This window comes from Hyla sarda, unplaced genomic scaffold, assembly GCF_029499605.1.
Source record: "Hyla sarda isolate aHylSar1 unplaced genomic scaffold, aHylSar1.hap1 scaffold_204, whole genome shotgun sequence".
Classification (NCBI taxonomy): Eukaryota; Metazoa; Chordata; class Amphibia; order Anura; family Hylidae; genus Hyla; species Hyla sarda.
In genome coordinates, this window is record NW_026608702.1 from 412431 (window position 1) to 434542 (window position 22112).

The 22112-nt window shown below is 46.2% G+C and overlaps 6 non-coding genes and 3 pseudogenes across 6 annotated transcripts; all 9 read left to right on the top strand.

Moving 5' to 3' along the window:
* Nucleotides 1-1066: 1066 nt before the first annotated feature.
* LOC130317965 (U2 spliceosomal RNA) lies at nt 1067-1257 on the top strand. Its single transcript, XR_008864963.1, has one exon. It is a non-coding gene; the product is annotated as a U2 spliceosomal RNA (small nuclear RNA).
* Nucleotides 1258-3343: 2086 nt separating this feature from the next.
* On the top strand, nt 3344-3503 carry LOC130318017 (U2 spliceosomal RNA; annotated as a pseudogene).
* A 693-nt stretch (nt 3504-4196) lies between these two features.
* Nucleotides 4197-4375, top strand: LOC130317992 (U2 spliceosomal RNA; annotated as a pseudogene).
* Nucleotides 4376-6463: 2088 nt separating this feature from the next.
* On the top strand, nt 6464-6654 carry LOC130317966 (U2 spliceosomal RNA). The gene has a single exon (XR_008864964.1). It is a non-coding gene; the product is annotated as a U2 spliceosomal RNA (small nuclear RNA).
* Nucleotides 6655-8745: 2091 nt separating this feature from the next.
* LOC130317967 (U2 spliceosomal RNA) lies at nt 8746-8936 on the top strand. Its single transcript, XR_008864965.1, has one exon. It is a non-coding gene; the product is annotated as a U2 spliceosomal RNA (small nuclear RNA).
* A 2088-nt stretch (nt 8937-11024) lies between these two features.
* On the top strand, nt 11025-11215 carry LOC130317968 (U2 spliceosomal RNA). The gene has a single exon (XR_008864966.1). It is a non-coding gene; the product is annotated as a U2 spliceosomal RNA (small nuclear RNA).
* A 2088-nt stretch (nt 11216-13303) lies between these two features.
* On the top strand, nt 13304-13494 carry LOC130317969 (U2 spliceosomal RNA). Its single transcript, XR_008864967.1, has one exon. It is a non-coding gene; the product is annotated as a U2 spliceosomal RNA (small nuclear RNA).
* Nucleotides 13495-15580: 2086 nt separating this feature from the next.
* Nucleotides 15581-15798, top strand: LOC130318021 (U2 spliceosomal RNA; annotated as a pseudogene).
* Nucleotides 15799-21187: 5389 nt separating this feature from the next.
* On the top strand, nt 21188-21372 carry LOC130318006 (U2 spliceosomal RNA). Its single transcript, XR_008864994.1, has one exon. It is a non-coding gene; the product is annotated as a U2 spliceosomal RNA (small nuclear RNA).
* Nucleotides 21373-22112: the final 740 nt, after the last annotated feature.

Consider the following 22112-nt stretch of genomic DNA (forward strand, 5'->3'; position numbering starts at 1 on the left):
ATTAGACGAAAAAAAAGAAGAAAAAGAAGAATAATACGCCCAGAAAAGAGGCGAAAAGGAGAAAAACGTAAAAAAACGTGAAAAAAAAGTAAGAGGAAGAGAAGGGAAAAAAAGGTGGAAATGGGTTTAAAAGTGATTTCGGCGGAGAAATATATATATATATATATATATATATATATATATATATATATATACGCGCACACACACACATATATATAAACGTATTCTCCGTTGAGATATTGCAGCCGCTGCTGTGTCCAGGCCCAGGAGCCTTAGCACTGTGCTGTGATGTCACTCAATACCACTGACATCACTAGGTGTAAACAACATCTCTCCTTTGCTGTGTATGTGACTATGGAGCTGTTTGGTGATGTCGTCTATTACGGCCTTCATAGAAGCAACAGGAGATTGTTGCATCCATCTAGAACCCTCAGAACTACAGTGCTATGATGTCACTCACTTCCACAGGCCTTGCAGAGTGTAAACAACAACAACCCAGCTTTGTTGTGTATGTAACCATAGGGATTGTGATGTCACCTAGAACCTTCACAGCAGCGACAGCTTTATGAGGAGCATCAGCACTGCTCTGCCTGAGCAGAACCATCACCGCCATAGGTTGTCAAATAACCTGGATTTAACCCACACAGGTAAGTCCAATGGGGTGCAGGCATGTCCTCTATGCTTACAGCTTCCCGTGGGTGTTGGTTTGATACCGTTTGGGGACAGCCAAGGAGGCATCTGCAGGCAACAAAGGTAGGTGTGTGCTTGTGTGTGTGTTTCCTATGCAGATCCTAAGCCCAGTGTCACATGCAAGTAGGAGGAGTAAGAAGGGTTCCTGGCAAATCCGGGTTATGGATTGCATTTAAAAAGGCCCCGTGGGAGTGCAATGGGCCCCTGTCTTGCTGCTTAGCAATAATGGTATGGGTTTAGGTTCTGCTGTGTGTACTGGTGGTTGACTGCCCCCCAGCCCAGAGTGTGCATGGAAAATTGTCTGGCAGCCTCCCTGACAGCAAGCAGTGATAGTGCCCATGAAGGGGACCTTGTTGGGCCCGCCCCTTTCACGGTTATCGCTTCTCGGCCTTTTGGCTAAGATCAAGTGTAGTATCTGTTCTTATCAGTTTAATATCTGATACGTCCCCTATCTGGGGACCATATATTAAATGGATTTTTGAGAACGGGGGCCGATTTCGAAGCTTGCTTCCGTCGCCCTATGCATTGACCCGATATGGCAGTATCTTCGGGTACAGTGCACCACCCCCTTACAGGGTTAAAAAGAAAGATTCCTACTTTCATTGCTACCTGCTTGCTGGCTAGCCAGCTAGCCAGCCCTGTGGGCCTTGCTGCTGCTGCTGCTGCTGCAGCCAAAAAACAAAAGGTGGTGCTGCTGCTGCTTCTGCTGCTTCTGCTTGTGTCTGGCCGCTGTTGGAGCGTCCAGGCACAGGACTTCTGCTGCTGCTGACTAAATGGCCTCCTTAATTGGATCATTTGAGTAGCCAGCACACCTGTGCAGGTAGGGCATGACATGATAGGCAGCTGCCTTGATAGCGGGTGGGTGCTGAATGTTCCTAATTGACAAAATAAGATTAATGCTTATGAAGAAATATAAAATCTCATCCCTTCCCCAATATCGCGCCACACCCCTACCCCTTAATTCCCTGGTTGAACTTGATGGACATATGTCTTTTTTCGACCGTACTAACTATGTAACTATGTAACATAACATGGGGGGGTCTCCTGGCTGTTCACACAGGTGTGTCATTGCTGTACATTGACCATGCATTGCTTCTGTGGTATTGCAAAGGCAAAGACAAATGCTTCCAGCCATCCATTGCACTAATGGATTGGTCATCAGCTGGCTGTCTATGTCCCGCATCAATATAGACCAAAGTACAGAGGGTTAGGCTATGCTATAGTGCACCTACCTGATGCATCAGAAGGTGCGAGGCCCTTGCTAAATTCTGTGCACAGACTTTGAGATCTATGCTTTAGACTGTATCTAAACCTGCTCCAACATGGACTGACATTCTGGCCTACTTTCAGCCGATGCGACTTGTCTGTCGCTGAACAGTCGCTTTTTATGTATTCAGCACCTATGTATAATGTTGTAAAAATGCTCTAGAAGCTAAAGTCGCAGAAATGTCACACATATTTGGCCTGCAACTTTCTGTGCGACAAATTCAGACAGGAAAAATCAGTATAAATCCTTAGAAAATTATCCCCCAGTGTCTCCATCTGCTGGCGGTATTGAATAAGCATTGCTGCACTGATGGGGTATGCATTAGACGAAAAAAAAGAAGAAAAAGAAGAATAATACGCCCAGAAAAGAGGCGAAAAGGAGAAAAACGTAAAAAAACGTGAAAAAAAAGTAAGAGGAAGAGAAGGGAAAAAAAGGTGGAAATGGGTTTAAAAGTGATTTCGGCGGAGAAATATATATATATATATATATATATATATATATATATATATATATACGCGCACACACACACATATATATAAACGTATTCTCCGTTGAGATATTGCAGCCGCTGCTGTGTCCAGGCCCAGGAGCCTTAGCACTGTGCTGTGATGTCACTCAATACCACTGACATCACTAGGTGTAAACAACATCTCTCCTTTGCTGTGTATGTGACTATGGAGCTGTTTGGTGATGTCGTCTATTATGGCCTTCATAGAAGCAACAGGAGATTGTTGCATCCATCTAGAACCCTCAGAACTACAGTGCTATGATGTCACTCACTTCCACAGGCCTTGCAGAGTGTAAACAACAACAACCCAGCTTTGTTGTGTATGTAACCATAGGGATTGTGATGTCACCTAGAACCTTCACAGCAGCGACAGCTTTATGAGGAGCATCAGCACTGCTCTGCCTGAGCAGAACCATCACCGCCATAGGTTGTCAAATAACCCGGATTTAACCCACACAGGTAAGTCCAATGGGGTGCAGGCATGTCCTCTATGCTTACAGCTTCCCGTGGGTGTTGGTTTGATACCGTTTGGGGACAGCCAAGGAGGCATCTGCAGGCAACAAAGGTAGGTGTGTGCTTGTGTGTGTGTTTCCTATGCAGATCCTAAGCCCAGTGTCACATGCAAGTAGGAGGAGTAAGAAGGGTTCCTGGCAAATCCGGGTTATGGATTGCATTTAAAAAGGCCCCGTGGGAGTGCAATGGGCCCCTGTCTTGCTGCTTAGCAATAATGGTATGGGTTTAGGTTCTGCTGTGTGTACTGGTGGTTGACTGCCCCCCAGCCCAGAGTGTGCATGGAAAATTGTCTGGCAGCCTCCCTGACAGCAAGCAGTGATAGTGCCCATGAAGGGGACCTTGTTGGGCCCGCCCCTTTCACGGTTATCGCTTCTCGGCCTTTTGGCTAAGATCAAGTGTAGTATCTGTTCTTATCAGTTTTCATGCTGGTGGGGATGGGTGCTGCATGGAGGATGCAGGTGTACCAGGGCTTTCCGGGGCTGGTTCTGAGGAATCAGCTCGACGGCTGCCCCGATGTGACCTGTTCCCTCCGGGTCTCGCCATGAGGCTGAGAGGGTCTAGAGCCGAGGTACTTTTGTGCCTCGGGGAGTGGTGACCCCGAGGTGCCGAAACTCACTGGGAGAATAGACTCACTGAGTTGAAGCACGGGCACCATAATCTCTTCACCTTGTGGCACTCACCTCTTGATTCCCGGCCTTCTGGCTAGGATCAGAGAAATTTTTATAGATCCGGCCGGATGTCCGGGCAGTATATCTGCACACATTCACTTATTTATTTCTTTTTTGTCTCACTGTGTCACTTTTTGCGTGTTGTGTGTTCACAGGATTGGTCAGGATGCGGTAGCCCTTCTGGGTGTCCCTCCTGGCGGTCTAGGGGAGGTGTGTGTGGCCATTAGGTTCCGCACCTCCCTGCAAACACCCCGGGTACTCCTGCTTTGGCAGGGTACCTACCGTAATCGGCTCTGCGGGCAGATACCTTGGCTAACGCCAAGGGGGATGCCGGGAGCATTTGTGGTCCCCTAGTAGCTTCGGCGAAAAGGGACATCGAACCTGGAACCTCGCAGGTACCTTTTGGTCCGGAGGCGAAGGGTAAGGTTTGTTGGGGGGCCTCTCTCCTATCGGAGAAGGGCTTGCGATAGACCGCATCCTTTGTGCACGTTTTTTTAGTGTAACACGTTTGCACTTTTTCTTGCACTTTGGGTGAATCGAAAGCACGTTCCTCGGCTTTAAAAAAAATAAAAAGTATCTGTTCTTATCAGTTTAATATCTGATACGTCCCCTATCTGGGGACCATATATTAAATGGATTTTTGAGAACGGGGGCCGATTTCGAAGCTTGCTTCCGTCGCCCTATGCATTGACCCGATATGGCAGTATCTTCGGGTACAGTGCACCACCCCCTTACAGGGTTAAAAAGAAAGATTCCTACTTTCATTGCTACCTGCTTGCTGGCTAGCCAGCTAGCCAGCCCTGTGGGCCTTGCTGCTGCTGCTGCTGCTGCAGCCAAAAAACAAAAGGTGGTGCTGCTGCTGCTTCTGCTGCTTCTGCTTGTGTCTGGCCGCTGTTGGAGCGTCCAGGCACAGGACTTCTGCTGCTGCTGACTAAATGGCCTCCTTAATTGGATCATTTGAGTAGCCAGCACACCTGTGCAGGTAGGGCATGACATGATAGGCAGCTGCCTTGATAGCGGGTGGGTGCTGAATGTTCCTAATTGACAAAATAAGATTAATGCTTATGAAGAAATATAAAATCTCATCCCTTCCCCAATATCGCGCCACACCCCTACCCCTTAATTCCCTGGTTGAACTTGATGGACATATGTCTTTTTTCGACCGTACTAACTATGTAACTATGTAACATAACATGGGGGGGTCTCCTGGCTGTTCACACAGGTGTGTCATTGCTGTACATTGACCATGCATTGCTTCTGTGGTATTGCAAAGGCAAAGACAAATGCTTCCAGCCATCCATTGCACTAATGGATTGGTCATCAGCTGGCTGTCTATGTCCCGCATCAATATAGACCAAAGTACAGAGGGTTAGGCTATGCTATAGTGCACCTACCTGATGCATCAGAAGGTGCGAGGCCCTTGCTAAATTCTGTGCACAGACTTTGAGATCTATGCTTTAGACTGTATCTAAACCTGCTCCAACATGGACTGACATTCTGGCCTACTTTCAGCCGATGCGACTTGTCTGTCGCTGAACAGTCGCTTTTTATGTATTCAGCACCTATGTATAATGTTGTAAAAATGCTCTAGAAGCTAAAGTCGCAGAAATGTCACACATATTTGGCCTGCAACTTTCTGTGCGACAAATTCAGACAGGAAAAATCAGTATAAATCCTTAGAAAATTATCCCCCAGTGTCTCCATCTGCTGGCGGTATTGAATAAGCATTGCTGCACTGATGGGGTATGCATTAGACGAAAAAAAAGAAGAAAAAGAAGAATAATACGCCCAGAAAAGAGGCGAAAAGGAGAAAAACGTAAAAAAACGTGAAAAAAAAGTAAGAGGAAGAGAAGGGAAAAAAAGGTGGAAATGGGTTTAAAAGTGATTTCGGCGGAGAAATATATATATATATATATATATATATATATATATATATATATATATACGCGCACACACACACATATATATAAACGTATTCTCCGTTGAGATATTGCAGCCGCTGCTGTGTCCAGGCCCAGGAGCCTTAGCACTGTGCTGTGATGTCACTCAATACCACTGACATCACTAGGTGTAAACAACATCTCTCCTTTGCTGTGTATGTGACTATGGAGCTGTTTGGTGATGTCGTCTATTATGGCCTTCATAGAAGCAACAGGAGATTGTTGCATCCATCTAGAACCCTCAGAACTACAGTGCTATGATGTCACTCACTTCCACAGGCCTTGCAGAGTGTAAACAACAACAACCCAGCTTTGTTGTGTATGTAACCATAGGGATTGTGATGTCACCTAGAACCTTCACAGCAGCGACAGCTTTATGAGGAGCATCAGCACTGCTCTGCCTGAGCAGAACCATCACCGCCATAGGTTGTCAAATAACCCGGATTTAACCCACACAGGTAAATCCAATGGGGTGCAGGCATGTCCTCTATGCTTACAGCTTCCCGTGGGTGTTGGTTTGATACCGTTTGGGGACAGCCAAGGAGGCATCTGCAGGCAACAAAGGTAGGTGTGTGCTTGTGTGTGTGTTTCCTATGCAGATCCTGAGCCCAGTGTCACATGCAAGTAGGAGGAGTAAGAAGGGTTCCTGGCAAATCCGGGTTATGGATTGCATTTAAAAAGGCCCCGTGGGAGTGCAATGGGCCCCTGTCTTGCTGCTTAGCAATAATGGTATGGGTTTAGGTTCTGCTGTGTGTACTGGTGGTTGACTGCCCCCCAGCCCAGAGTGTGCATGGAAAATTGTCTGGCAGCCTCCCTGACAGCAAGCAGTGATAGTGCCCATGAAGGGGACCTTGTTGGGCCCGCCCCTTTCACGGTTATCGCTTCTCGGCCTTTTGGCTAAGATCAAGTGTAGTATCTGTTCTTATCAGTTTAATATCTGATACGTCCCCTATCTGGGGACCATATATTAAATGGATTTTTGAGAACGGGGGCCGATTTCGAAGCTTGCTTCCGTCGCCCTATGCATTGACCCGATATGGCAGTATCTTCGGGTACAGTGCACCACCCCCTTACAGGGTTAAAAAGAAAGATTCCTACTTTCATTGCTACCTGCTTGCTGGCTAGCCAGCTAGCCAGCCCTGTGGGCCTTGCTGCTGCTGCTGCTGCTGCAGCCAAAAAACAAAAGGTGGTGCTGCTGCTGCTTCTGCTGCTTCTGCTTGTGTCTGGCCGCTGTTGGAGCGTCCAGGCACAGGACTTCTGCTGCTGCTGACTAAATGGCCTCCTTAATTGGATCATTTGAGTAGCCAGCACACCTGTGCAGGTAGGGCATGACATGATAGGCAGCTGCCTTGATAGCGGGTGGGTGCTGAATGTTCCTAATTGACAAAATAAGATTAATGCTTATGAAGAAATATAAAATCTCATCCCTTCCCCAATATCGCGCCACACCCCTACCCCTTAATTCCCTGGTTGAACTTGATGGACATATGTCTTTTTTCGACCGTACTAACTATGTAACTATGTAACATAACATGGGGGGGGTCTCCTGGCTGTTCACACAGGTGTGTCATTGCTGTACATTGACCATGCATTGCTTCTGTGGTATTGCAAAGGCAAAGACAAATGCTTCCAGCCATCCATTGCACTAATGGATTGGTCATCAGCTGGCTGTCTATGTCCCGCATCAATATAGACCAAAGTACAGAGGGTTAGGCTATGCTATAGTGCACCTACCTGATGCATCAGAAGGTGCGAGGCCCTTGCTAAATTCTGTGCACAGACTTTGAGATCTATGCTTTAGACTGTATCTAAACCTGCTCCAACATGGACTGACATTCTGGCCTACTTTCAGCCGATGCGACTTGTCTGTCGCTGAACAGTCGCTTTTTATGTATTCAGCACCTATGTATAATGTTGTAAAAATGCTCTAGAAGCTAAAGTCGCAGAAATGTCACACATATTTGGCCTGCAACTTTCTGTGCGACAAATTCAGACAGGAAAAATCAGTATAAATCCTTAGAAAATTATCCCCCAGTGTCTCCATCTGCTGGCGGTATTGAATAAGCATTGCTGCACTGATGGGGTATGCATTAGACGAAAAAAAAGAAGAAAAAGAAGAATAATACGCCCAGAAAAGAGGCGAAAAGGAGAAAAACGTAAAAAAACGTGAAAAAAAAGTAAGAGGAAGAGAAGGGAAAAAAAGGTGGAAATGGGTTTAAAAGTGATTTCGGCGGAGAAATATATATATATATATATATATATATATATATATATATATATATATATACGCGCACACACACACATATATATAAACGTATTCTCCGTTGAGATATTGCAGCCGCTGCTGTGTCCAGGCCCAGGAGCCTTAGCACTGTGCTGTGATGTCACTCAATACCACTGACATCACTAGGTGTAAACAACATCTCTCCTTTGCTGTGTATGTGACTATGGAGCTGTTTGGTGATGTCGTCTATTATGGCCTTCATAGAAGCAACAGGAGATTGTTGCATCCATCTAGAACCCTCAGAACTACAGTGCTATGATGTCACTCACTTCCACAGGCCTTGCAGAGTGTAAACAACAACAACCCAGCTTTGTTGTGTATGTAACCATAGGGATTGTGATGTCACCTAGAACCTTCACAGCAGCGACAGCTTTATGAGGAGCATCAGCACTGCTCTGCCTGAGCAGAACCATCACCGCCATAGGTTGTCAAATAACCCGGATTTAACCCACACAGGTAAGTCCAATGGGGTGCAGGCATGTCCTCTATGCTTACAGCTTCCCGTGGGTGTTGGTTTGATACCGTTTGGGGACAGCCAAGGAGGCATCTGCAGGCAACAAAGGTAGGTGTGTGCTTGTGTGTGTGTTTCCTATGCAGATCCTAAGCCCAGTGTCACATGCAAGTAGGAGGAGTAAGAAGGGTTCCTGGCAAATCCGGGTTATGGATTGCATTTAAAAAGGCCCCGTGGGAGTGCAATGGGCCCCTGTCTTGCTGCTTAGCAATAATGGTATGGGTTTAGGTTCTGCTGTGTGTACTGGTGGTTGACTGCCCCCCAGCCCAGAGTGTGCATGGAAAATTGTCTGGCAGCCTCCCTGACAGCAAGCAGTGATAGTGCCCATGAAGGGGACCTTGTTGGGCCCGCCCCTTTCACGGTTATCGCTTCTCGGCCTTTTGGCTAAGATCAAGTGTAGTATCTGTTCTTATCAGTTTAATATCTGATACGTCCCCTATCTGGGGACCATATATTAAATGGATTTTTGAGAACGGGGGCCGATTTCGAAGCTTGCTTCCGTCGCCCTATGCATTGACCCGATATGGCAGTATCTTCGGGTACAGTGCACCACCCCCTTACAGGGTTAAAAAGAAAGATTCCTACTTTCATTGCTACCTGCTTGCTGGCTAGCCAGTTAGCCAGCCCTGTGGGCCTTGCTGCTGCTGCTGCTGCTGCAGCCAAAAAACAAAAGGTGGTGCTGCTGCTGCTTCTGCTGCTTCTGCTTGTGTCTGGCCGCTGTTGGAGCGTCCAGGCACAGGACTTCTGCTGCTGCTGACTAAATGGCCTCCTTAATTGGATCATTTGAGTAGCCAGCACACCTGTGCAGGTAGGGCATGACATGATAGGCAGCTGCCTTGATAGCGGGTGGGTGCTGAATGTTCCTAATTGACAAAATAAGATTAATGCTTATGAAGAAATATAAAATCTCATCCCTTCCCCAATATCGCGCCACACCCCTACCCCTTAATTCCCTGGTTGAACTTGATGGACATATGTCTTTTTTCGACCGTACTAACTATGTAACTATGTAACATAACATGGGGGGGTCTCCTGGCTGTTCACACAGGTGTGTCATTGCTGTACATTGACCATGCATTGCTTCTGTGGTATTGCAAAGGCAAAGACAAATGCTTCCAGCCATCCATTGCACTAATGGATTGGTCATCAGCTGGCTGTCTATGTCCCGCATCAATATAGACCAAAGTACAGAGGGTTAGGCTATGCTATAGTGCACCTACCTGATGCATCAGAAGGTGCGAGGCCCTTGCTAAATTCTGTGCACAGACTTTGAGATCTATGCTTTAGACTGTATCTAAACCTGCTCCAACATGGACTGACATTCTGGCCTACTTTCAGCCGATGCGACTTGTCTGTCGCTGAACAGTCGCTTTTTATGTATTCAGCACCTATGTATAATGTTGTAAAAATGCTCTAGAAGCTAAAGTCGCAGAAATGTCACACATATTTGGCCTGCAACTTTCTGTGCGACAAATTCAGACAGGAAAAATCAGTATAAATCCTTAGAAAATTATCCCCCAGTGTCTCCATCTGCTGGCGGTATTGAATAAGCATTGCTGCACTGATGGGGTATGCATTAGACGAAAAAAAAGAAGAAAAAGAAGAATAATACGCCCAGAAAAGAGGCGAAAAGGAGAAAAACGTAAAAAAACGTGAAAAAAAAGTAAGAGGAAGAGAAGGGAAAAAAAGGTGGAAATGGGTTTAAAAGTGATTTCGGCGGAGAAATATATATATATATATATATATATATATATATATATATATATATATACGCGCACACACACACATATATATAAACGTATTCTCCGTTGAGATATTGCAGCCGCTGCTGTGTCCAGGCCCAGGAGCCTTAGCACTGTGCTGTGATGTCACTCAATACCACTGACATCACTAGGTGTAAACAACATCTCTCCTTTGCTGTGTATGTGACTATGGAGCTGTTTGGTGATGTCGTCTATTATGGCCTTCATAGAAGCAACAGGAGATTGTTGCATCCATCTAGAACCCTCAGAACTACAGTGCTATGATGTCACTCACTTCCACAGGCCTTGCAGAGTGTAAACAACAACAACCCAGCTTTGTTGTGTATGTAGCCATAGGGATTGTGATGTCACCTAGAACCTTCACAGCAGCGACAGCTTTATGAGGAGCATCAGCACTGCTCTGCCTGAGCAGAACCATCACCGCCATAGGTTGTCAAATAACCCGGATTTAACCCACACAGGTAAGTCCAATGGGGTGCAGGCATGTCCTCTATGCTTACAGCTTCCCGTGGGTGTTGGTTTGATACCGTTTGGGGACAGCCAAGGAGGCATCTGCAGGCAACAAAGGTAGGTGTGTGCTTGTGTGTGTGTTTCCTATGCAGATCCTAAGCCCAGTGTCACATGCAAGTAGGAGGAGTAAGAAGGGTTCCTGGCAAATCCGGGTTATGGATTGCATTTAAAAAGGCCCCGTGGGAGTGCAATGGGCCCCTGTCTTGCTGCTTAGCAATAATGGTATGGGTTTAGGTTCTGCTGTGTGTACTGGTGGTTGACTGCCCCCCAGCCCAGAGTGTGCATGGAAAATTGTCTGGCAGCCTCCCTGACAGCAAGCAGTGATAGTGCCCATGAAGGGGACCTTGTTGGGCCCGCCCCTTTCACGGTTATCGCTTCTCGGCCTTTTGGCTAAGATCAAGTGTAGTATCTGTTCTTATCAGTTTAATATCTGATACGTCCCCTATCTGGGGACCATATATTAAATGGATTTTTGAGAACGGGGGCCGATTTCGAAGCTTGCTTCCGTCGCCCTATGCATTGACCCGATATGGCAGTATCTTCGGGTACAGTGCACCACCCCCTTACAGGGTTAAAAAGAAAGATTCCTACTTTCATTGCTACCTGCTTGCTGGCTAGCCAGCTAGCCAGCCCTGTGGGCCTTGCTGCTGCTGCTGCTGCTGCAGCCAAAAAACAAAAGGTGGTGCTGCTGCTGCTTCTGCTGCTTCTGCTTGTGTCTGGCCGCTGTTGGAGCGTCCAGGCACAGGACTTCTGCTGCTGCTGACTAAATGGCCTCCTTAATTGGATCATTTGAGTAGCCAGCACACCTGTGCAGGTAGGGCATGACATGATAGGCAGCTGCCTTGATAGCGGGTGGGTGCTGAATGTTCCTAATTGACAAAATAAGATTAATGCTTATGAAGAAATATAAAATCTCATCCCTTCCCCAATATCGCGCCACACCCCTACCCCTTAATTCCCTGGTTGAACTTGATGGACATATGTCTTTTTTCGACCGTACTAACTATGTAACTATGTAACATAACATGGGGGGGTCTCCTGGCTGTTCACACAGGTGTGTCATTGCTGTACATTGACCATGCATTGCTTCTGTGGTATTGCAAAGGCAAAGACAAATGCTTCCAGCCATCCATTGCACTAATGGATTGGTCATCAGCTGGCTGTCTATGTCCCGCATCAATATAGACCAAAGTACAGAGGGTTAGGCTATGCTATAGTGCACCTACCTGATGCATCAGAAGGTGCGAGGCCCTTGCTAAATTCTGTGCACAGACTTTGAGATCTATGCTTTAGACTGTATCTAAACCTGCTCCAACATGGACTGACATTCTGGCCTACTTTCAGCCGATGCGACTTGTCTGTCGCTGAACAGTCGCTTTTTATGTATTCAGCACCTATGTATAATGTTGTAAAAATGCTCTAGAAGCTAAAGTCGCAGAAATGTCACACATATTTGGCCTGCAACTTTCTGTGCGACAAATTCAGACAGGAAAAATCAGTATAAATCCTTAGAAAATTATCCCCCAGTGTCTCCATCTGCTGGCGGTATTGAATAAGCATTGCTGCACTGATGGGGTATGCATTAGACGAAAAAAAAGAAGAAAAAGAAGAATAATACGCCCAGAAAAGAGGCGAAAAGGAGAAAAACGTAAAAAAACGTGAAAAAAAAGTAAGAGGAAGAGAAGGGAAAAAAAGGTGGAAATGGGTTTAAAAGTGATTTCGGCGGAGAAATATATATATATATATATATATATATATATATATATATATATATATACGCGCACACACACACATATATATAAACGTATTCTCCGTTGAGATATTGCAGCCGCTGCTGTGTCCAGGCCCAGGAGCCTTAGCACTGTGCTGTGATGTCACTCAATACCACTGACATCACTAGGTGTAAACAACATCTCTCCTTTGCTGTGTATGTGACTATGGAGCTGTTTGGTGATGTCGTCTATTATGGCCTTCATAGAAGCAACAGGAGATTGTTGCATCCATCTAGAACCCTCAGAACTACAGTGCTATGATGTCACTCACTTCCACAGGCCTTGCAGAGTGTAAACAACAACAACCCAGCTTTGTTGTGTATGTAACCATAGGGATTGTGATGTCACCTAGAACCTTCACAGCAGCGACAGCTTTATGAGGAGCATCAGCACTGCTCTGCCTGAGCAGAACCATCACCGCCATAGGTTGTCAAATAACCCGGATTTAACCCACACAGGTAAGTCCAATGGGGTGCAGGCATGTCCTCTATGCTTACAGCTTCCCGTGGGTGTTGGTTTGATACCGTTTGGGGACAGCCAAGGAGGCATCTGCAGGCAACAAAGGTAGGTGTGTGCTTGTGTGTGTGTTTCCTATGCAGATCCTAAGCCCAGTGTCACATGCAAGTAGGAGGAGTAAGAAGGGTTCCTGGCAAATCCGGGTTATGGATTGCATTTAAAAAGGCCCCGTGGGAGTGCAATGGGCCCCTGTCTTGCTGCTTAGCAATAATGGTATGGGTTTAGGTTCTGCTGTGTGTACTGGTGGTTGACTGCCCCCCAGCCCAGAGTGTGCATGGAAAATTGTCTGGCAGCCTCCCTGACAGCAAGCAGTGATAGTGCCCATGAAGGGGACCTTGTTGGGCCCGCCCCTTTCACGGTTATCGCTTCTCGGCCTTTTGGCTAAGATCAAGTGTAGTATCTGTTCTTATCAGTTTAATATCTGATACGTCCCCTATCTGGGGACCATATATTAAATGGATTTTTGAGAACGGGGGCCGATTTCGAAGCTTGCTTCCGTCGCCCTATGCATTGACCCGATATGGCAGTATCTTCGGGTACAGTGCACCACCCCCTTACAGGGTTAAAAAGAAAGATTCCTACTTTCATTGCTACCTGCTTGCTGGCTAGCCAGCTAGCCAGCCCTGTGGGCCTTGCTGCTGCTGCTGCTGCTGCAGCCAAAAAACAAAAGGTGGTGCTGCTGCTGCTTCTGCTGCTTCTGCTTGTGTCTGGCCGCTGTTGGAGCGTCCAGGCACAGGACTTCTGCTGCTGCTGACTAAATGGCCTCCTTAATTGGATCATTTGAGTAGCCAGCACACCTGTGCAGGTAGGGCATGACATGATAGGCAGCTGCCTTGATAGCGGGTGGGTGCTGAATGTTCCTAATTGACAAAATAAGATTAATGCTTATGAAGAAATATAAAATCTCATCCCTTCCCCAATATCGCGCCACACCCCTACCCCTTAATTCCCTGGTTGAACTTGATGGACATATGTCTTTTTTCGACCGTACTAACTATGTAACTATGTAACATAACATGGGGGGGTCTCCTGGCTGTTCACACAGGTGTGTCATTGCTGTACATTGACCATGCATTGCTTCTGTGGTATTGCAAAGGCAAAGACAAATGCTTCCAGCCATCCATTGCACTAATGGATTGGTCATCAGCTGGCTGTCTATGTCCCGCATCAATATAGACCAAAGTACAGAGGGTTAGGCTATGCTATAGTGCACCTACCTGATGCATCAGAAGGTGCGAGGCCCTTGCTAAATTCTGTGCACAGACTTTGAGATCTATGCTTTAGACTGTATCTAAACCTGCTCCAACATGGACTGACATTCTGGCCTACTTTCAGCCGATGCGACTTGTCTGTCGCTGAACAGTCGCTTTTTATGTATTCAGCACCTATGTATAATGTTGTAAAAATGCTCTAGAAGCTAAAGTCGCAGAAATGTCACACATATTTGGCCTGCAACTTTCTGTGCGACAAATTCAGACAGGAAAAATCAGTATAAATCCTTAGAAAATTATCCCCCAGTGTCTCCATCTGCTGGCGGTATTGAATAAGCATTGCTGCACTGATGGGGTATGCATTAGACGAAAAAAAAGAAGAAAAAGAAGAATAATACGCCCAGAAAAGAGGCGAAAAGGAGAAAAATGTAAAAAAACGTGAAAAAAAAGTAAGAGGAAGAGAAGGGAAAAAAAGGTGGAAATGGGTTTAAAAGTGATTTCGGCGGAGAAATATATATATATATATATATATATATATATATATATATATATATACGCGCACACACACACATATATATAAACGTATTCTCCGTTGAGATATTGCAGCCGCTGCTGTGTCCAGGCCCAGGAGCCTTAGCACTGTGCTGTGATGTCACTCAATACCACTGACATCACTAGGTGTAAACAACATCTCTCCTTTGCTGTGTATGTGACTATGGAGCTGTTTGGTGATGTCGTCTATTATGGCCTTCATAGAAGCAACAGGAGATTGTTGCATCCATCTAGAACCCTCAGAACTACAGTGCTATGATGTCACTCACTTCCACAGGCCTTGCAGAGTGTAAACAACAACAACCCAGCTTTGTTGTGTATGTAACCATAGGGATTGTGATGTCACCTAGAACCTTCACAGCAGCGACAGCTTTATGAGGAGCATCAGCACTGCTCTGCCTGAGCAGAACCATCACCGCCATAGGTTGTCAAATAACCCGGATTTAACCCACACAGGTAAGTCCAATGGGGTGCAGGCATGTCCTCTATGCTTACAGCTTCCCGTGGGTGTTGGTTTGATACCGTTTGGGGACAGCCAAGGAGGCATCTGCAGGCAACAAAGGTAGGTGTGTGCTTGTGTGTGTGTTTCCTATGCAGATCCTAAGCCCAGTGTCACATGCAAGTAGGAGGAGTAAGAAGGGTTCCTGGCAAATCCGGGTTATGGATTGCATTTAAAAAGGCCCCGTGGGAGTGCAATGGGCCCCTGTCTTGCTGCTTAGCAATAATGGTATGGGTTTAGGTTCTGCTGTGTGTACTGGTGGTTGACTGCCCCCCAGCCCAGAGTGTGCATGGAAAATTGTCTGGCAGCCTCCCTGACAGCAAGCAGTGATAGTGCCCATGAAGGGGACCTTGTTGGGCCCGCCCCTTTCACGGTTATCGCTTCTCGGCCTTTTGGCTAAGATCAAGTGTAGTATCTGCATTTGGTCTGGTCGGAAGGTGTCTGTGGTACCCCGCTTCTCGGCCTTGGGGGATTGTCTCTCCTTACGGAGGGACTTCACCCCCTTGCTGCTATTGGGGAGCGGGCTTAGTCCACGGACAACGGGTTGCGATCCCCCTGTCTCTGGGACCTTGTGTCTCAGAAGGCATTTTCGGTACGTTGAGCGTTACCTGTAGCTTCGGAAGCACCTAGGGTACCCCCGACCTCTGCCTTGGGTAAGGGTTCCGCTTTTATAGCGGGATTCCGAGCCCCTGCTGCTATTGGGGAAGGGGCTTAGTCCCTGGGTGTGAAAGATGCCGTTCTCCTGGGCTTTCCCCTCTGGGGAAATGTCGATGCGAAATACCATCCGCATAGAGGTGTCGGAGAGCCATCGTCAGTTGAAGAATCTCCGCTTCATTGCGGAGGTGATTCTTCTTGACTACTTCCGCCTCAATAGGGAGGACATCCTGTGTCTAAATGACCAGGAAAGCCGTGGCCTGTATACCGTCACCTTCACGGCCACGGCGTGTTGCGATAACATCTATGCAACCTTGTCTGGTGCGGACCAGAGGGACGATCGACTCGACGGTCTTTCGTTCCAGTTCCTCTATGGTGAGGAACATATACCGTTGGTGGTGGCTATGCACAGCCCTCATGTGACCACGGAGGATATAGCCACTTTTCTTCGGCGATACTGCGAAGAGGTGCGATTCGCAAACAAAATCTTGAACTCCGTGCGGTTCTGGAACGGCAAGAGGAAGTTCTGGGTCAAGCTCCGTAAGGATCCCGGTGGTATTGGGGGTCTTTGCCATCCGCCCCCAAATTTTGCCATCGGGAGAGTTCGGGGCTTCCTGTTCTATCCTCAAATGCCTATGTATTGCCGAAATTGCTTGAGGTTTGGCCACACCCAGGAGACCTGCGGCGCGGAGCGTGTGATTCGCTGCAATAGGTGTGGCCAAGAAGGTCACATAGCCTCAAGATGTAGCCATACGATAAGGTGCAACCTCTGCGGAGAGGAAAATCACGATTTTAATTCCTGTCCCCATAAAGCAAAAGCTACGATGGGTGGGTCAAGGCTGGGCCCACCCAAAGAGGGGACAGGACAAAAGACGTCCTTTTTTAAGATGCCCAAACCCCAGATGGCAGGTACTGATGGGTCCAGGCCCAAGACCTCTGGTGCTCCATCGGGGGGCCCACCGGTGGTAGTGCTAGGGGGAGGCCATGGGGATTCCACGAAGCCCGGGCGGGTGATCGAGTTTACTGCCCGGGAAATTGAAAGACGTCGATCGACTTCCTACCTGGCTCAAGAGCCCGCCGAAACTTCTGAAGGGGGCTCACCTGTGGCGGGTGGCAGCCGACGGGCCTCGGTGGGGGCAAAAGTGGACCCAAAATTGCAGCATAAGCCAGGTACTGGCTTGGCCCAGGGTCGCCCTGCTCCGGACGAAGAGGCCCCGGTGAAAGCCCGCCGGAAGGGGAGCCAGGTGGCCAGGTCTGAGCCCGGTCCTGTTACTCCGCCTATACAGGACAGGGCCAAGAAGACAAGTGGCGCCAAACCAGGGTTTGCTGCCCCGCCAGCAGTGGACCCGGTGGGTAAAACTGGCCATCGTCGATCGATGGGGAAGTTGGAGCAACAGTCCTCAGCAACGCTTGCTGGGGAACAAGCGATGAAAACTTCCCAAGGTAGCGGCAAAGGTTCCGGAAAAGAGGCCTCACAGGCCCCTGTGCAGCAGTTCCAGTCGTCAAATGATGAAAGAAGACGCAGATCCATCAGCCGGGGGCCAGAGATTACATCGAGTGAGAGCAACACAGAGGATATGGACAGCAGTGTGACATTTAAAAGACAAAGAGAAGAAGAAGAGGAAGACATTCAAAGGAAAGCGGCGTGCCGTAGTTCGGACGAGAGCGAGCTCAGGGTCGGGGCATCATCGATCTCAAGCTCCGACCCTCAGAACATCAAGGAGCTGATGACCCCGCAGGCGGGGGATGACGGTACGCAGCTTATTATTGACTTTGATTCTCCAAGCACGGACTCTCCATAAACTATGCCTATCCCTGTAAAAATTGCCTCACTCAATGTGAGGTCCTTAAAGAGCCCTGATCGCAGGGCTGCTTTATTTTCTTATCTAGAGACATGTGACTTTGACCTTTGCCTGCTACAAGAATGTGGAATCCCTAGTAAAATGGACTATAAAGACTTAAAAGAAGACTGGAAGCTGGGCCCATCCATATGGTCCGGTGCAAATGACTGTCGTTCTGTGGGTGTTGGGCTGCTCTGCCGAGGCCAGTCCTTTTCTATTCATACAGTAACTGAGATTGTGCCTGGCAGAGCTCTTTTAATTCATCTATATTTTAATGGACTTTTAATTCGTGTTTTAAATGTGTATGCCCCTCCTGATAAACAGGAGCGGGCAGAACTATTTGAAATTTTACCACTGTTTTGTGTTGGGTCTTCCCCCCTGCTGGTGGGAGGTGATTTTAACTGCATACGTGATGGGGAACACCGGCAGGGTGGGGATATTAATCGTAAAGACCGCACTTCTTACCTGCTTAAAAATTTTATTGATGATTTTAATTTGAAAGATTGCTGGAAGGATCTCTTGCCGGAGGACCCAGGCGCCACATGGTCCAATGGAAGAGTGAGCTCCAGAATCGATTTTATTTTTTCCTCTAGAGCTTTTAAACCCCTGAAATGCACGCTCGAGCAGAATATCTTCTCTGATCATAAGCTCCTCTTGGTGGGCCTGGAGCTAGAGGGGGAGCAAAAAGCAAAAAGGGGCCTCTGGAGATTAAACACCACACTCCTAGAGGACCCTGAGATAAAAGAGGAGTTTGTGCGGACCTACCAATGCTGGCAATCACAAAGAAAACCCCACGAGCCTATGCTGCACTGGTGGGAGGGCACCAAATCTAAAATCAGATTTTTTTTTATCAAAGCAGGTAAGAAGAAGGCAAAAATGGAAAAACAGTGGTTTTTTGTTCTTAACATGCGTTTAAATGTACTTTTTAAATTGAAAGAAGCTGGTATGGATGTAGAAAATGATATTTTAAACCTTAAAACTGAAATAAAACATGCCATAGAAAAGAAAGGGAAACAAATCATTTTTAACTCACATGTGCAGCACCTGGAGGAGGGCGAGAAATGTTCCCGTTTCTTTTTTAAAAAAGTGATGAATAGGAGGGATATCATCCAAAACCTTGAGGGTGAATCCACTCCAAAAGGCATGTTAGATGCAGTTTTTAACTTCTACCAGCTTCTTTTTAATAAGAAAGATCTTAATCCATCCTTTTTAGAACATGTTCTTAATTCCCTTGATTTTAAGCTAGATGTTTTAGACCAGGAGGTTTTATCCCGTGATCTTAACTTAGATGAACTTTTATTTGTTTTTAAAAGTTTTTCTAGTGGGAAGGCCCCTGGGGAAGATGGTTTACCCATCGAATTTTATTTAGCTTTTTGGGATATTTTAAAGGATGATATGGTTTTATTGTATAAAGAAACTTTTATTGTTAATGAACTTCCCCCTTCCTGGAGGAGGGGGATTGTATCATTACTTTTTAAAAAGGGTGAAAAGGATATGCTAAAAAATTGGCGCCCCATCACACTTTTAAATGTTGATTATAAAGTTTTAGCCAAGTTATTAGCTGTCCGTTTTAAACCTTTTATTCATAAATTAATTCACCCAAATCAGGTTTGTGGGGTACCTGGAAGGTCTATAGCTGAATCCCTAAATATTTTAAGAGATGTTTTATGGTATTTTAAGGATAGAAATCAAACTGTAGCAATTTTATCCTTAGACTTTGAAAAAGCCTTTGATAGGGTCTCCCATGAATACCTGTTTTTAGTTCTTAAAAAGATGGCAGTGCCTGAAACGATTTTAAGCCGAATCATGCTTTTATACCGATCCTGTTTTAGTCAAGTCTCTGTTAATGGCTTTTTAACCAGCGGTGTTCCTCTTTTATCAGGTGTCAAACAGGGCTGCCCCCTGTCCCCACTCCTTTTTATTTGCGCAATCGAACCACTGATGGCCCTCCTCAGAAAAGACCGGGTAGTAAGAGGCGTACCGATACCTGGTGGAGGAGGGACCCATCTAAAGGTGTTGGGGTACATGGATGATGTCACCATACTGTGCCCGGACTCTCCATCCATGAGGGGGGCATTGAGGAACACCAGCTATTTCTGCGAGGTCTCTGGTTTTAAGCTAAACACAGATAAATGTGACTGTTTTTATATTGGCTCCTGGGATTCATCCATCACCCCAGGAGTCACAATGCAACAGGATCAAATTAAAGTTTTAGGTATTGTTTTTAACCAGGTCAATGATGGGAGCCCTAACTGGGATTCAGCTATAGCTAAGATGGAGAAGAAGATTTTAATGTGGAATCTTAGAAACCTTACCATGGAGGGGAAGATTTTAATAATAAAGATGGTTTTACTCCCTATTATGCTATACATTGCCATGGTATTTCCTCCATCTATTTTATACATTAAAAAAGTAACTAGAATTGTTTTTACTTTTTTATGGGGTTCAAAAATGGAGAAATTAAAGCGTGATTTTATGTACAAAAGTAAAGATAATGGCGGGAAAGATGTTCCTAACCTTTTTACTTTCTTTTACATAAAGTATTTCTGTTTCTGTTTTAAAATTATTAAATCCGATGGCATTTTTAGCTGCTTTTTAAGGTACGCTGCGGGCATGGTTTTTAAAAGATGGTTGCGCATCCCTCTGAACGCTCCGGTGCTTCTGTGTCCCCCAAAACATTATGTGGTGTTGGAAAAGACAGTCAGGCTCCTAGGTCTCCAAGATTTGGAGCCTGACATACTGGGGGACCAGAGAAAGGTATCAAAGGTCCTCAGGCGGAGTGAGGTTACCCTGGCAGTGTCCAATTTCACACAGGCAAGATCCAAAAAGGTATGGCGGAACGTGTACGGGAAGTTTCTGGCGAATGTACACAGGGATCTTGCCTGGGCAATCGTCCACCAGTGCCTCCCTACTCGTGAGTTTCAGCACAGGCGAGGACTGGTGGCGAGAGCCAAGTGCCCGAGAGATGGCTGCGGAGTGGACGAAACGGTGCTGCACATATTTTGGAACTGCCCTTTTGCACGGGAGCTTTGGAGGAAGGTAGGCCCACTTTTGAAGTGGGCCTGCGGCCTAAAAGATTTTAATCACGAATGTGTCTTTTACGGTCTTTTTAACTGCCCCAATTTTAAACAGCAGATGATCTGCTGGATGATTATTAATTGTTTTAAAAATGCCATCTGGAAAGTTAGGAACATCTTACTTTTTAAACATGATTTTATTGATGTTAAAAACTGTATAAAGCTGGCCCTGAGTGAGATGTACATCTATTACCTAAGAGACAAGAAACAGTTGGGGGCCAGCGAGGCAGCATCCATGTGGTGTCTGCCTCTATGGAACGAAATAACAGTATAATCAGTTTTTATGACATTTGTATAATGTTTTATCCTGCCATTTTTATTTTTTCTCCTTTTATTACTGGTTTTATTATTTGTATTTTAAAACTTTTGTGAACCTTTTATTATTTTGCATTTTAAATTTTGTATGGTTTCTTATTTATTCAATAAAATTTTGTTGAAACCTTATCTGTTCTTATCAGTTTAATATCTGATACGTCCCCTATCTGGGGACCATATATTAAATGGATTTTTGAGAATGGGGGCCGATTTCGAAGCTTGCTTCCGTCGCCCTATGCATTGACCCGATATGGCAGTATCTTCGGTACAGTGCACCACCCCCTTACAGGGTTAAAAAGAAAGATTCCTACTTTCATTGCTACCTGCTTGCTGGCTAGCCAGCTAGCCAGCCCTGTGGGCCTTGCTGCTGCTGCTGCTGCTGCAGCCAAAAAACAAAAGGTGGTGCTGCTGCTGCTTCTGCTTGTGTCTGGCCGCTGTTGGAGCGTCCAGGCACAGGACTTCTGCTGCTGCTGACTAAATGGCCTCCTTAATTGGATCATTTGAGTAGCCAGCACACCTGTGCAGGTAGGGCATGACATGATAGGCAGCTGCCTTGATAGCGGGTGGGTGCTGAATGTTCCTAATTGACAAAATAAGATTAATGCTTATGAAGAAATATAAAATCTCATCCCTTCCCCAATATCGCGCCACACCCCTACCCCTTAATTCCCTGGTTGAACTTGATGGACATATGTCTTTTTTCGACCGTACTAACTATGTAACTATGTAACATAACATGGGGGGGTCTCCTGGCTGTTCACACAGGTGTGTCATTGCTGTACATTGACCATGCATTGCTTCTGTGGTATTGCAAAGGCAAAGACAAATGCTTCCAGCCATCCATTGCACTAATGGATTGGTCATCAGCTGGCTGTCTATGTCCCGCATCAATATAGACCAAAGTACAGAGGGTTAGGCTATGCTATAGTGCACCTACCTGATGCATCAGAAGGTGCGAGGCCCTTGCTAAATTCTGTGCACAGACTTTGAGATCTATGCTTTAGACTGTATCTAAACCTGC